The sequence below is a fragment of the Dendrobates tinctorius genome, unplaced genomic scaffold (genome assembly GCF_039654945.1).
Source record: "Dendrobates tinctorius isolate UK_male_01 unplaced genomic scaffold, ASM3965494v1 ptg000016l, whole genome shotgun sequence".
NCBI lineage: Eukaryota > Metazoa > Chordata > Amphibia > Anura > Dendrobatidae > Dendrobates > Dendrobates tinctorius.
This window is the reverse complement of record NW_027361684.1, coordinates 77,586,009-77,598,031: the sequence shown is the minus strand read 5'-3', so window position 1 is coordinate 77,598,031 and position 12,023 is coordinate 77,586,009.

Here is a 12,023-nt window from a genome sequence, read left to right as displayed (position 1 = left end):
CTCCTCTATACTTTCCTCTCCCATGTACATCTCCCATGCACTTCTCATCTTCCTGAACAATCTCAGCCTATTTTGCCCATACTCATCGCAGAAAAAAAATCTTACTATTCCAATAACTACTAGCTCTTTATCTTCCTACTCCTACTAATTTTGGGGGACATCTCCCAAAACCCCAGTCCACCATTCCCCAACCTCAACCCCTCCCCCACCTCATATTGAAACCATAATAATGGTATTAATATTTCTTGCACTCCCTCATCTCCTTCTTTTAATTATGCACTCTGGAATCCACGGTCTGTATGTAACAAACTTCCTTTCCTGCACAATTACTTTCTGAACAACTCTTTGAATCTCGTGGCCCTCACTGAAACCTGGATTCAGGATTCTGTCACCATCTCCACTGCTGCCATTTCCCATGGTGGCTTACAATTCTTCCATTCCCCGAGACTCACAAACAGACTTGGTGGTGGAGTCAGCATACTTCAGTCCCCACAATGCACTTTCCAGGTGATCTTCCAGTTCCATCACTCTCATTCCCTTCTTTTGATGTCCACACTATCAGGCTCTTCTGTCTCCTCTCTCTCAGATTAGCGGTCATATACCGGCCACCAAGCTCAACCACCCAGTTCCTTGACCACTTCTCAGCTTGGCTGTCGCACTTCATGTGCTCAGATCTACCAACCCTTATCCTGGGAGACTTCAACATCCCCATTTACAGCCCCACCTCCACATCTGCATCCCAGCTTCTATCACTAGCTACTTCTCTAGGCCTCAAACAGCTCTTAAACTCTGAAACACACAAAGATGGTAACACCCTTGACCTGGTCTTTGTCTGGCTCTGTTCAATTTCCTACCTAAATAACTCACCACTTCCCCTCTCTGACCACAACATTCTCTCCTTCATGCCAACAAATCCTCACCAACCCCAGCACACTCCTACCTACTACACATTCAGAAATCTACAAGCCATTAACCCTCAGACACTTTCAGATTCCCTACACTCATCAATGTCCCCAATCTCCTCTTTTTCCTGTCCTGATCTGGCTGTTCATCACTACAATGACACTCTTAGAAGCACCTTTGACCAAGTAGCGCCCCTCACCCTCAGAACCTCCAACCACAGAGTAAAACAGCTCTGACTCACATCGCAAACTCAACCTCTCCAGCGATGCTCTGGGAGTTCTGAACATCTATGGAGAAAAAAACCACACACCAGAAGACTTCATCCACTTCAAATTTATGTTAAGAGCCTATAACTCTGCCCTTCACCTCGCCAAACAGACCTACTTCATCACCCTGATCTCCTCACTAGTCAACAACCTCAAGAAACTCTTTGACACCTTTCACTCCCTCCTCAGGCCAAAAGCACAGGCCCCTATGACAGACATTTGTGCTGATGACATGGCCTCCCACTTTATAGAAAAAATAGATAATATCCATCAGGAAATCCGCTCCCAACCACCAAGTGCTGTAATTATCATCCCTCCCTGCATTTCCCCTGGCTCACTTTCCACATTTGATGCCATAACAGAAGAAGAAGTCTCCAAACTCCTCTCTTCTTCACGTCCAACTGCATGCACTACCGACCCCATATCCTCACATCTTCTCCAGTCTCTCTTTCCAGTCCTCACAACTCATCTAACTACAGTCTTTAATTTCTCCCTCTCCTCGGGCATTTTCCCATTATCCTTCAAACACTCTATCGCTACTAAATTATTAAAGAAACCTGCTCTCGACCAATCCTGCATAAACAACTACATACCAGTCTCCAACCTCCCCTTCATCTCTATTCTTTTGGAGCGCCTAGTCTATTCCTGCCTTACCCGTTACCTCTGCACTCACTCCCTCCTAGACACTTCACAGTCTGGTTTCCGCCCCCTACATTTGACTGAAACTGCACTCATCAAAGTTAACAATGACCTCATGACAGCAAAATGTAGCGGTGATCACTCTCTGCTCATTCTTCTCGACCTTTCTGCAGCTTTTGACACTGTTGATCACCATCTCCTACTCTCAAGGTTCCAGTCACTAGGCATTAAGGACACTGCTCTTTCCTGGTTCTCTTCCTCTCTTTCTGACCGCTCTTTCAGTGTTTTGTTTGCTGGCTCCATGTCATCTCCTCTTTCTCTCGCTTTTGGGGTACCTCAGGGTTAAGTCCTTGGCCCCCTTCTCTTCTCTCTCTACATGGCCCCAATTGGACAGACCATCAGCAGATTTGTCTTTAAGTACCATCTTTATGCTGATGGCACACAACTATACACATCATCTCCTGACCTTACCCACACTGTACTACAGAATGCCAGTGACTGTCTGTCCGCAGTCTTCAACATCATGTCCGCTCTCTATCTGAAACTCAACCTCTCAAACTGAACTTTTTCTCCCGCCATCTACTAACCTCTCTAAATCTGACATTTCCCTCTTCGTGGGTGGTACCATAATAACACCCTGGCAGCAGGCTCTCTGTCTGAGTGTTATGTTTAGCACCAATCTCTCCTTCACATCCCATATACAATCTCATGCCCACTCTTGCCGCTTACACCTAAAGAACATCTCTAGAATCCACCCTTTTCTCCCCATGGAAGCAACAAAAACCTTCACTGTTGCATTGATACACTCCCACCTGGACTACTGCTACGCTCTATTAATTGGCCTCCCCATTACTCTACTTTCCCCTCTCCAGTTCATTCTTAATGCAGCAGCTAGGGTCATCCATCTGGCTAATCAGTTCTCGGACACGTCCACTTTTCGCAAGTCCGTGCATTGGCTACCCATTCATTATAGGATCCAATTCAAAGTACTTTTCACTCACAAAGCTTTCCACAGTGCAGTACCCCCTACATCTTCTCCCTCATATCTGTCGATCGGCCTAACTGACCACTGCGCTCTGCAAACGACTTTTGACTAACCTATGCACTAATCTGTACCTCCCACTCCAGACTCCAAGACTTTTCCCGCACTGCGCCAATCCTCTGAAATGCTCCACCCCAATAAATTACGACCATCCACAATTTGCATAGTTTTAGGCGCTCCCTCAAAATGCATTTGTTCAGAGCGGCCTATCACATTCACTAATCAGTCATTTTATGTGTAAGTGTGCGCGTGTAGCCCATTCACTATCTCTATCTATCCCTCACTCCCTCAAGATGGCTGGACTATCATTGTAAAAACACCATTGTAAATACACACCTTTACTTTGTATCTCCTCCAACTCTTTGTAGATTGTAAGCTCTCACGAGCAGGGTCATCTTATTTTGCTTTAATTATTGTATTGCTAGCGTTGTTACTTATGACTTGTGTTTTGGAACTGTTAATCTGTAAAGCGCTGCGGAATATGTTGGCTCTTTATAAATAAAGATTCTTCTTATTATTATTATTTACCGTGTAACTGATCATTTGTCTTTTTCTATCTTATAGCAAAAAATAGTAGAAAAGAGCAGCATTCACTGGGTAGTGTAGTCAAGGCTTTATTATAAAAGCATATCAGCGGGAGAATGGGTGCAAAAAGGAGATAGCAACGACGATCGTTTTGCACTGCAAAGGCGCTTCCACAGGTTATACAGCATATAATACAGCCTTGACTACACTTCCCGGTGAGTGCCGCTCTTTTCTGCTATTTTTTGCTATGTGGATTAGTTTATTTTCCATGAATGTACACCCAAGGGTAAAACAGTTGTATTGCCGGCTGCGTCTCTTTTACACACGTATGATGGTTCGGATGTGTGGACTATTGTGATGGTATTCGTCTTCTATTTCTGGACTTTGTATTGCTCTTTTTCTATCTTATGCTGACAGAAAAGAGAGGTTTTTTTTATCAAATTAACCCTACAAAAATTTTGATTGTGCAGAATTTTCCTATTATTGGAATGATTTTTTACCATTGTCATTATATTTTAAGCACCTTAACAAATAAGTGCTAATGATGTCATTAGGACCATTGGCTGTTGGTAAGATCAGAAAGTGTTGGGACTGATATGGGGCACACAATCAACAGCAGAAAAATGAAAGTAAATATGTTCCATCTCTACAAAAAGCCCTTGTAAAATGGACATACAGTACTACATTAACATTAAATGGCTGCTATCATGAGAAAGCGATCTACTGTTTAAATAAGGAATTTGGGTTACTTCTTCAACACATTTTTTCTTTTTTATCATGATCTTTATTTTTTTAAGGCAATTTTCATATTGGTCACTAGTGTATTTTTAGACTTAAGGTCCCGTTTCACTTATTGACGCACAAGCGATCCCGAGAATGATATGACCTGGTAGGGATCGCTGGTGCGTCTCTAAATCTTCACTAGTAAGCTGCCAAACAGGCAGATCTCTTCAGCGATGCAGCAACAATCCAACGATCCTTGGCGGTCGTTGGTACCTTGTCACACAGCGGCTTTTCTGAATGATTCCAGCCTGCGTCCCTGAGTTCTGCGTCACCAACGAGGTCACCCATTGGGTCACACACAGCGATGCGCGCTGGCCAGTGGGACACCAAAGATGAAAAAATTGCCCAGGACATTCAAGCACGATCATCAATATACAGCGGAGGGGCGGTCGCTGCTGCGTGTCACAAAAAGCAAGATCGCAGGTGAGATCGCTGTTGCATCACAAAATCGATGACGCTTCTGCGATCTCGCTATGAGAGAAGGGGCATTTATACTTTCTCTATCTTCACGAAAATGTTTCAGCAAGACTTCTTATCATTAAAGACAGGAAATCAGTGACAATTAGCACCTCTATACACAGCTAATAACAAAGGATCAAACAATATCAATAGGTGAAGTCACTGCTGATCCTGCTCCCTCACCCTTTTACATGACATTTGCACACTTTAATTAAATGATTCAATACAAAAGAAATGGTCAAGATTTTAGCACTGTAGATCATACAAGTAATATCTAATTTGTAAGATGGAAATAAAAGTATGAATTAGAATTCTAAAAGCTGCAATAGTTGCAGATGTAGCAGTTTAATCTGAGGTTTTGTGTTTTGAACTCTTACTTTATATTTACACTAACATATTCAGTATTTCTCAATTTACCTTTTCTTATGACAATTTTTTTTTCTGTTGGAAAAACTGTCCATTATGTTTTTCTTCCTATAGCCAATGGCACTGTGTGCCTGGAAATAAACCTTTGACACACACCTGACATCTGACCATTACGGACACCTGCAACTTGTCCAATGCTATAGGCACTACAGCCAATCCAGCAGATGGACACCCAACCAGGAGAATTCACATTTCCAAAAATTAGTGGCAGACACCAACAAAGTGTCATCAATTTCACCACAGTAGAAATAGTACATTAGGGACTGTCAGGTCTTCCACTGCATGCAACCCAGCAGATGGACAGTTGGACACTGAACAAGGAGTGTTCACATTTCCAAATATTAGTGGCAGACAACACCAAAGTAGCATCAATTTCAATACAGTAAAGATAGTATAATAGGGACCAAAAGATCTTCCACTACAGCAGATGGACACCATACTAGGAGTGTTCACAATTAAAAAAATTAGTGGCAGACACCACCACAGTGGCATCAATTTCACCACAGTAGAAATAGTATAATATGGACTGACAGATCTACTACAGCCAACCCAGCAGATGGACACCCAATCATAAGTGTTCACATTTCCTAAAATTAGTGGCAGACACCACCACGATGGCATCAATTTCACCACAGTGGAATGGTCCCTATTAAACTAACATATCTTCCACTGCAGCCAACCCAGCAGATAAACACACAATCTGGAGTGCTCACATTTCCAAAAAGTAGTGGCAGACACCAAAAAAGTGGGATCAATTTCACCACAGTAGAAATAGTAAAATAGTGGAAGACCACTACATCCAACCCAGCACATGGACAGTTGGACACATAACCATGAGTGTTCACATTTCCAAAAATTAGTGGCAGACATCAGCAAAGTGGCATCAATTTCACCAAAGTAGAAATAGAATAATAGGGACCGACAGGTCTTCCACTACACCAAACCCAGCAGATGGACAAATGGACACCCAACCAAAATTGTTCACATGTCTAAAAATTTGCGGCAGACAACAAATAAGTGACATCAATTTCACCACAGTAGAAAAAAATATAATATTGACGACAGTTTTTCCACTGCTCCCAACCCAGCAGATGGACAGTTGGACAACTAACCAGGACTGTTCTCATTTCCAAAAATTAGTGGCAGACAACAACAAAGTGGCATCAATTTCACCACAGTAGAAATATTATTAAAGGGATTATTATAGGGACTAACAGGTCTTTCACTACACTCAACCCAGCAGATGCACAGTTGGACACCGAAGGAGTATTCAAATTTCCAAAAATTAGAGACAGACACTAGAGTTGAGCGAAACGGGTCGAAAAAATTCAAAAGTCGCCGACTTTTGGCAAAGTCGGGTTTCATGAAACGAAACCCGACCCTAGGATGAGGTCGGCCACGAGGTCGGCGACTTACGCGCCAAAGTCGCGTTTCAAAAGTTTGTTTTGCGCTCTTTTTCAGCCAATCAGGATCCACGGACACTGTGGGCAACGTGATGACCTAGGCACGGGTCACCACCATCTTTCAGAAGGGCATGCAAGTGATTGGCTTGCTTTGGTGGGCGTCACAGGGGGTATAAAAGGGCGTGCACGCCGACCGCCATCTTACTTCTGCCGATCTTAGTATAGGGAGAGGTTGCTGCTGATTCTGTAGGGAGAGCGTTAGGCAGGGAAGAAGACAAAAAAACTGCTTCTGCTGCTAGCGATTTGGCCTGCACAACACACAAGTCACTGTGTGTGCAGTGCAAGGGGAGGCTATATTGTGGTGTATCAGTGGTGTTGGTTGTTGGGCTGCCTTTTAAGGCTTCCTGACACGCTGGCATTGCTGTTTACCCACTGCTCCACAAACTGCTTTTTTAAAAGCAATCCAATCTCCCTTATCCTCTCGTCACTTTGGTCACAGCTGTGCCATCGAGCCTGTCACATAGCGCTCAGATATCAGTGGGCCTCACACAATCCACAAGTGTCAAGTGTCCAAAAGTGTGCGCAGAGATTCAAAATCTCCATTATCCTCTCGTCACTTTGGTCACAGGCAGCTGTGCCATCGAGCGTGTCACATAGCGCTCAGATATCAGTGGGCCTCACACAATCCACAAGTGTCCAGTGTCCAAAAGTGTGCGCAGAGATTCAAAATCTCCATTATCCTCTCGTCACTTTGGTCACAGGCAGCTGTGCCATCGAGCATGTCACATAGTGCTCAGATATCAGTGGGCCTCACACAATCCACAAGTGTCCAGTGTCCAAAAGTGTGCGCAGAGATTCAAAATCTCCATTATCCTATCGTCACTTTGGTCACAGGCAGCTGTGCCATCGAGCGTGTCACATAGCGCTCAGATATCAGTGGGCCTCACACAATCCACAAGTGTCCAGTGTCCAAAAGTGTGCGCAGAGATTCAAAATCTCCATTATCCTCTCGACACTTTGGTCACAGGCAGCTGTGCCATCGAGCCTGTCACATAGCGCTCAGATATCAGTGGGCCTCACACAATCCACAAGTGTCCAGTGTCCAAAAGTGTGCGCAGAGATTCAAAATCTCCATTATCCTCTCGTCACTTTGGTCACAGGCAGCTGTGCCATCGAGCGTGTCACATAGCGCTCAGATATCAGTGGGCCTCACACAATCCACAAGTGTCCAGTGTCCAAAAGTGTGCGCAGAGATTCAAAATCTATTATCCTCTCGTCACTTTGGTCACAGCTGTGCCATCGAGCCTGTCACATAGCGCTCAGATATCAGTGGGCCTCACACAATCCACAAGTGTCCAGTGTCCAAAAGTGTGCGCAGAGATTCAAAATCTCCATTATCCTCTCGTCACTTTGGTCACAGGCAGCTGTGCCATCGAGCGTGTCACATAGCGCTCAGATATCAGTGGGCCTCACACAATCCACAAGTGTCCAGTGTCCAAAAGTGTGCGCAGAGATTCAAAATCTCCATTATCCTTTCGTCACTTTGGTCACAGGCAGCTGTGCCATCGAGCGTGTCACATAGCGCTCAGATATCAGTGGGCCTCACACAATCCACAAGTGTCCAGTGTCCAAAAGTGTGCGCAGAGATTCAAAATCTCCATTATCCTCTCGTCACTTTGGTCACAGCTGTGCCATCGAGCCTGTCACATAGCGCTCAGATATCAGTGGGCCTCACACAATCCACAAGTGTCCTGTGTCCAAAAGTGTGCGCAGAGATTCAAAATCTCCATTATCCTCTCGTCACTTTGGTCACAGGCAGCTGTGCCATCGAGCGTGTCACATAGCGCTCAGATATCAGTGGGCCTCACACAATCCACAAGTGTCCAGTGTCCAAAAGTGTGCGCAGAGATTCAAAATCTCCATTATCCTCTCGTCACTTTGGTCACAGCTGTGCCATCGAGCCTGTCACATAGCGCTCAGATATCAGTGGGCCTCACACAATCCACAAGTGTCCAGTGTCCAAAAGTGTGCGCAGAGATTCAAAATCTCCATTATCCTCTCGTCACTTTGGTCACAGGCAGCTGTGCCATCGAGCGTGTCACATAGCGCTCAGATATCAGTGGGCCTCACACAATCCACAAGTGTCCAGTGTCCAAAAGTGTGCGCAGAGATTCAAAATCTCCATTATCCTCTCGTCACTTTGGTCACAGGCAGCTGTGCCATCGAGCGTGTCACATAGCGCTCAGATATCAGTGGGCCTCACACAATCCACAAGTGTCCAGTGTCCAAAAGTGTGCGCAGAGATTCAAAATCTCCATTATCCTCTCGTCACTTTGGTCACAGCTGTGCTATCGAGCCTGTCACATAGCGCTCAGATATCAGTGGGCCTCACACAATCCACAAGTGTCCAGTGTCCAAAAGTGTGCGCAGAGATTCAAAATCTCCATTATCCTCTCGTCACTTTGGTCACAGGCAGCTGTGCCATCGAGCGTGTCACATAGCGCTCAGATATCAGTGGGCCTCACACAATCCACAAGTGTCCAGTGTCCCAAAGTGTGCGCAGAGATTCAAAATCTCCATTATCCTCTCGTCACTTTGGTCACAGGCAGCTGTGCCATCGAGCGTGTCACATAGCGCTCAGATATCAGTGGGCCTCACACAATCCACAAGTGTCCAGTGTCCAAAAGTGTGCGCAGAGATTCAAAATCTCCATTATCCTCTCGTCACTTTGGTCATAGCTGTGCCATCGAGCCTGTCACATAGCGCTCAGATATCAGTGGGCCTCACACAATCCACAAGTGTCCAGTGTCCAAAAGTGTGCGCAGAGATTCAAAATCTCCATTATCCTCTCGTCACTTTGGTCACAGGCAGCTGTGCCATCGAGCGTGTCACATAGCGCTCAGATATCAGTGGGCCTCACACAATCCACAAGTGTCCAGTGTCCAAAAGTGTGCGCAGAGATTCAAAATCTCCATTATCCTCTCGTCACTTTGGTCACAGGCAGCTGTGCCATCGAGCGTGTCACATAGCGCTCAGATATCAGTGGGCCTCACACAATCCACAAGTGTCCAGTGTCCAAAAGTGTGCGCAGAGATTCAAAATCTCCATTATCCTCTCGTCACTTTGGTCACAGGCAGCTGTGCCATCGAGCGTGTCACATAGCGCTCAGATATCAGTGGGCCTCACACAATCCACAAGTGTCTGGTGTCCAAAAGTGTGCGCAGAGATTCAAAATCTCTATTATCCTCTCGTCACTTTGGTCACAGGCAGCTGTGCCATCGATCGTGTCACATAGCGCTCAGATATCAGTGGGCCTCACACAATCCACAAGTGTCCAGTGTCCAAAAGTGTGCGCAGAGATTCAAAATCTCCATTATCCTCTCGTCACTTTGGTCACAGGCAGCTGTGCCATCGAGCGTGTCACATAGCGCTCAGATATCAGTGGGCCTCACACAATCCACAAGTGTCCAGTGTCCAAAAGTGTGCGCAGAGATTCAAAATCTCCATTATCCTCTCGTCACTTTGGTCACAGGCTGCTGTGCCATCGAGCCTGTCACATAGCGCTCAGATATCAGTGGGCCTCACACAATCCACAACTGTCCACTGTCCACAAGTGTGTGCAGAAATTCTAAATCTCCCCTGTCCTATAGACACCTTGTACCTTGTTTTACATTACTATATAGTTTGTTGGATTTTGTCTACATTTCTACCAAAAATGAGGAAGGCTGGTGGAAGAGGCCGTGGATTTGGGCGGGGGTTGGCAGCTGGTAATGATGGTGTTGGTGGTGGATCTGATGGTAGTGGCAAGAGCAAAATAGGACCGAATGCAGGAGGTGCTGACCCTGCATCATCGTCTGGCTACATAAGGCCTCGAACGCTTAGTTTTGTAGGAGTTGGCAAACCGCTTTTAAAGGCAGAGCATCAGGAAAAAGTTTTGTCTTACATTGCTGACTCAGCCTCCAGCTCTATCGCCTCCTCTTCTTCAGTTGTAAAAAGTAAAAGCACTGAGTCGTCATTGGAGGCTCATGTTCATGAACCACACCTTTCCTTGTGTCCTTCACCCCAACCAAGATTGAAGGATGACGCAGGCCATGCTACTGATTACTCCATGGAGCTGTTTTCACATACCATGCCTGGATTATCAAGTCAAATGGTGAATTACCCAGGCCAAGATGAATCTGACATGGAGTGCACTGATGCACAGCCGCTGATGGATGATTCTGCTGGTACATTCACTCAGAGCACTACATTGTCCTCGCAGTGTACAGAGCCAGATTTTGACCCTGATGAGACTCAGGTGCCCCTTCCCGCACACTATACCACCATACACGGTGACACAGAGAAAGGTGCACATGACATAGAAGAGGAGGTGATGGATGACCCAGTTGTTGACCCAGATTGACATCCATTGGGGGAAGAGGGTGCTGATTCCAATAGCTCAGATGAGGAGCATCCACAGCAGACATCGACATCGCAACAGCTGTTATCTGGTAGGCCCGGAGCACTCCAAAGACAGGTTCCAAACATCAAAAGAGTTGCTGGACAGCTTGTCCAGAGGGTCAAAAGATCACAGCGTGCTAGGCCGCAAAATGTCTGCCAAAGTAGGAAGAGTGCAGTGTGGCACTTTTTTGAACAAAATCCTCATGATCAGGCCAAGGTTATCTGTAAGAAGTGCGCAAAGACCTTTAGCCGAGGGAAAAATCTGAAAAATTTGAATACCAGTTGCATGCTTAGACATTTAACCAGCATGCACTTGCAAGCGTGGACACAACACCAAACCTCAAGTGCCACATGTGCAACTGATCACAACGAAGGTAGTCAGCAACGCTACATTGTTTCCCCCACTGTAAGCCCACCGGTTAGCACAGCAGCAAATGTTGAGGTGTCGTTGCAAGACCACAGCAGTCAGGGAATCCCACTGTTATATCAACAAAAGACTGATTCTAGGCCATCAGAAAGAAAACCAACTCCATCACCATCATCAACCCTCTCTCAGTCCGCCCTGTCCACCGCTACTTCCACCATATGCAGCTCTCAAGTCCAGCTCACCCTCCCAGACACTATGAGTAGGTCAAGAAAGTACTCAGTCTCTCATCCGCGTACACTGGGTTTGAACGCCCACATTGCCAAACTAATCTAGTTTGAGATGATGCCCTTTCGGTTGGTGGAAAGCACAGCTTTCCGCGAACTCATGGCCTATGCAGTACCACGCTATGACCTACCCAGTCGCCACTTCTTCTCTCGCAAAGCCATCCCAGCCCTCCACCATCATGTGAAAGACCGCATTGTCCATGCACTCAAGCAGTCAGTGAGCGGAAAGGTGCACCTCACAACTGATGCATGGTCCAGTCGGCATGGCCAGGGCCGTTACGTGTCCATCACTGCGCACTGGGTTAATGTGGTGGATGCAGGGTCCACAGGGGACAGCGGTGGTGGGACAGTGCTGCCTAGCCCACGGTATAGGAAACAGTTGGCTGTAGGCGTTCGACCCTCCTCCTCCTCCTCCAGAAGCGAAAGCTCGTCCACAGAGCGCAGTCGTACGAGCACTCCATCTGCAGCTGCCACTGTTGCACACGA